Here is a 5,000-nt window from a genome sequence, read left to right as displayed (position 1 = left end):
CGTGTGTGCTTCATAAATAGGAAATGTGCACTTGTTCTAAAGTCATAAGTCTGGAGATATGAATAAAGGAAATAAAAATTTCCGTTGATACTTTATATATAATAGGAAAGGAAGAGGAATAGGAGGGAGAGGAGGATTAAAAAGAAGATGACGAAGGGAAAACAAAAGTAGAAGAAGGAATAAAAAGATTCGAACTAATGATTGGGAAGAGATTAGAAAGACTTTTGGGAGGAGATAAAAAGGTGAGACACCCACCAGGAAGGCGAAAAGTCTGGGTAATTCTCTTAGCCTTTAATCGTCCTTATCAGTTAGTAAAGAAAGCAAGGTCTTTTTCCCGTTTTAGTTTGCCGACGTGTCCATTCTTTTTATCTGTTTTTTCTCAATTTCGCTATTCAGTGACGGTATCGTTTTTAAAAGCTTTGTTTAAAAAATAAACCTTTTCATCTACATTAAACTCTTATTTGGGTAGTTTTGTGATCATTAGTTAAAAAAGAAAAAAAATAATAATATAGTAATACGGTAATCCTAATTAAACCATAGTTGAGAGTCACTGAGTTAGTAACCAATTCTTTGACGTTTTAAACGGTTCCATTTCCTGATTCATTTTCGCGAAATAAAATGTTCATTGACATCAGGACCTTTTGCCTTTCTCATACTTGGTGAGGTAATTCAGTTTATATCACTGATAATGATATTTGCTTCTTAATGGATTTTAATTTTCATAAATTTTTGTAAGATTTCAACGATTCTTTTCCCAAGTATTATCATATAATCAAAGCCGAGAGAGAGAGGAGAGAGAGAGAGGAGAGAGAGAGAGAGAGAGAGAGTGAGGGGGGGGGGGGCGTTACCATTCGTATCGTGTATCTAAATATAAATTTGTAATGGATGAAAGCTAACACTGCAAATAACTTGAGAGAGTAACTTCTTTGATATTCTGATGACGAAATTCATATACTGCATGAATCAGATTATTAGTTTCTTCCTGAATTATACATACCTGGTACGTTGCTTACCTAAATATTGTTTTTTATTTCATACACGATTCAAAATATGTTAATACACACACACACAAATATATATATATATATATATATATATATAGCTCCTGATAAATCAACAGGCCAACATACAGATTCCACCAAAACCTCCCACCTAAGCTGGTAAGGATGATGAAGTTATAGACATTACAAGAAACTATCAAGCTTGAGTGGATCTTGAACCCCATTCAAGCAGATCACCAGACAGGGATGTTTTTAATAGGGTATTGGATATAAGAAACGTTAAAATTGAAATAAAGGCTCTTTTTGCACTAAATTATAAAAAGAAAGTTCCAACATATTTTTTTTATAATAATCTTTAAGTGAATGAAATATTTCTCTCTCTCTCTCTCTCTCTCTCTCTCTCTCTCTCTCTCTCTCTCTCTCTCTCCCTAAAATGCAGAACAGAATTTTCTTTAATTTTACTTCGCAAATGGGCTCCAAATTGAGTTTCCTCCTCTGAGTGAGATATCATTAGAGTGAATTGTAAATCTTATTCTATTCCTAATTTCAAAAGCTTCATTTATCAACCCCGCGTCAAACCCAGCCAGCATATTATAACATCCTAATTCCAGGAACTAAGCATATATTATGGGAAAGGAAAAGTTGAAAAGAAAATCTGAAAATTTATGTAGAAAAAAAAATAAAATAATGTCAAATGGAATTCTTATATGAAGTTTCAATAGGGGTATAGGAAATGTGAACATTTTATGTTCAGGTTAAAGGCATTAATTTTTAATGATCTAATTAGCTTTCTCTGCAAGGTGTTATTATACTTAGATACTATGATTAAATTTATTCGATATGTTTAATTCACTACTACTACTACTACTACTACTACTACTACTACTACTACTACTATAATAATAATAATAATATTATTATTATTACTACTACTACTAATACTGCTAATAATTATTATTATTATTATTATTATTATTATTATTATTATTATCACTTGCTAAGCTACAACCCTAGTTGGTAAATCAAGATGCTATAAGCCCAGGGTTCAAAACATGGAAAATAGCCCAGTGAGGAAGCGAAAAAATTTACAAATAATATATTTTAAGAACAGTAACAGCGTTAAAATGTATATTTTCGATATAAACGATACAAACTTTAGCAAAACAAAAGGAAGAGAAAACATATAGAATAGTGTGTTCGATTATACCGACAAGCAAGAGGACTCTAACCCAAGCCAGTGAAAGACCATGGCACAGAAGCTATGGCACTGGCCAAGACTAGAGAACAAGGGTTGGATTTTGGATGGTACTTCTCATAGAATTGCTGCTTACCATAGCTAAAGAGTCCTTTTCTACCCTTACCAAGAAGAAAGTAGTCACTGACCAATTACAATGCAATAGTTAACCACTTGTGTGAAGAAGAATTGCTTCGTAATTTCAATGCTATCAGGTGTGTGAGGAGAGAGGAGAATCCGCAAAGAATAGGCCAGACTCTTCGTGTATGTATAGGCAAAAGGAAAGTGAATTATAACCAGAGAGAAGGATTAAATGTAGTACTGTGTGGCCAGTCAAAGGACGCAATAATTCTCTAGCGGTAGTATCTTATTATTATTATCATTATTATTATTATTATTATTATTATTATTATTACTATTATTATTATTATTATTATTTTAAATAGTACTAGTAGTAGTCGTAATAGTAGTTAAGCTAATACCCTAGCTGGAAAAGGAGGTTGCTACAAGCCTAAGGGTTCCAACTGGGAAAATAGCCCAGTGAGCTAAAGTGACTCAAGAAAATAAATAAACCATAAAAAAGTAATGAAAAAAAAATACAAAAATAACTTAGGATCAGTAAGAACGTTAAAATAGTTCTGTTATTTTATAAGAAATATGGAGAGAGACTAATGTGAATCTGGTCAAAATAATAATGGAAAAAAAAAAAAATTTGCTGCAGGATTGACGTTTCCATATCATTTCTTCTGAAGTTACCGAGATATTTGTTGCACTCGGTCGCACCAAAGAGTACATTTCCACTGATTAGAATGAAAACTAAAATCGGCAGGAGGACAAGAAAAAAAGTAAGATTTCTGCTTAAAGTTTTATCTAGATTTTTTTTATATTTGATTTGATTTTTGCATCCATCAGAATTTTTTTTTTCTTTTCTTTTTTTTTCTTTTTTTTTTTAAATCAGGGACTGGGTCGTGTGTGCTTCATAAATAGGAAATGTGCACTTGTTCTAAAGTCATAAGTCTGGAGATATGAATAAAGGAAATAAAAATTTCCGTTGATACTTTATATATAATAGGGACCTGCCCGGATAGTCTGCAGCACCTAGAGGGTAGCCTTGGGTTATCTACCTCTGATGTAACCCTGATTTTTATTCCATGGGGTTCTCTGTCTATTTGCTGCTGATTTTGATTCCTTCATATATCCTATTGCAATATTTTTTGGTTAATTAAAATTTCATCAAGTGTTTTCATACTGTCAGTTTTATCTATCTATCTACCTACGCTTGTTAGGTAGAAAAAAAACTAATAATGAATTAGAATTATCTTCAAAAAAAGAACATAATGTTTGATAGTTTTCTCTCTCTTCCTCTCTCTCTCTCTCCTCTCTCTCTCTCTCTCTCTCTCATTGTTCATGCTTCACCCTTCCATTTTGTTTAATTCCTTGAGTGTTTCTAGTTAAATACGCTGATGCTATGCAGTGAACAACCAAAAATCACGAATAAACAAACTTCATTATCATGAATATTATTCAATTATGCAGGAAGCAAAATGACCTGACTTTTTGTGTAGACGCATATCCCCCTCTCTCTCTCTCTCTTCTCTCTCTCTCTCTCTCTCTCTCTCTCTCTCTTTTTTCTCTTTTCTCAGGTTCCAAAAACTTGAAAACCGATCTGCAAAAGTATAATGAATCAAGTGATGCTAAAGGCGGAGGTGGTTTCTCGCAATGAGATTTCTCTTGAGCGTCTACATTTATTCTTTCATTATTCAATTAGTGGGAGGAAGAAGAAGGTCTGCTGGAGACGGCAGAAGTAATGGGAGCAGGAAACTAAAGACCAGGTTCCTTCAATTAAGGAGGTGACCTGGAAGAAAGAAAGATAAGGCTTCACACTAGTCTTCAATTTTGCGCACCAGTCTCTCTCTCTCTCTCTCTCTCTCTCTCTCTCTCTCTCTCTCTCCCCACTGGTCAACTCTTTCTATTTTATTACAAAAAAATGAGTCATCTGTTTGTGGGTTACCATAACCTATGTGCATAACTTTGATCTTCCTACAGTTGAAAGGTATTCACCATTTTCCGTATCATTAGCTTAATTTAATTAGATCCTCTCTTAGGGCTTCTATGTCTTCTGATTTTACAGCGTTTATGCCCAATTTAATCTCGTCGGCCAATTTGGCTCAATAATAAAATTGCCAAACTTGCCTACGTTACTATACTGGGCATAAATGCGGCAAACTCTTAGGACATTTAGGCCTTAAGAGAGGATCTAATTAAGTTAGGCAAATGGTTCGAAAACTGGCAAATGCCTTTTAACTGGGAGCAATGCAAAGTCATGCATGTAGGATATGGTTTTCCACAAACAGATTACTAATTGTTCGGTAATAAAATAAAAAGTATGGACCAGGAGGATGATCTCGGCATTAATTGTTAGCAAAGATTTGAAGTTCATTCAAAGAGCATAAGAGCTAAAAGAAAGCACAAAAAAAGATTAGGTCATATAAAAAGAAAATTCAAATAGAGAAAAAAAGACAATGTACTTCAGCTGTACAAAACTCTCGTAAGACCCCATCTAGAATACCTAGGGAATTATGGGCTCCAAGTAATCAGAAGGATATAAATAGACTGGAAGAAGTACAAGCTAGGGCCACGAAGCTAGCTCCAAAACAAAAGCAATTAGGATATAGATGGAGGATGGAACCTTTGAACTTATTTGATCTATAAACTTGACGAGTAAGTGAACACTTGATAGACAATTTCAAACATTTTGATGGAAT

The sequence above is a fragment of the Palaemon carinicauda genome, chromosome 29 (assembly GCF_036898095.1).
Source record: "Palaemon carinicauda isolate YSFRI2023 chromosome 29, ASM3689809v2, whole genome shotgun sequence".
In the NCBI taxonomy this organism is placed as follows: domain Eukaryota; kingdom Metazoa; phylum Arthropoda; class Malacostraca; order Decapoda; family Palaemonidae; genus Palaemon; species Palaemon carinicauda.
This window is presented reverse-complemented; position numbering follows the sequence as displayed.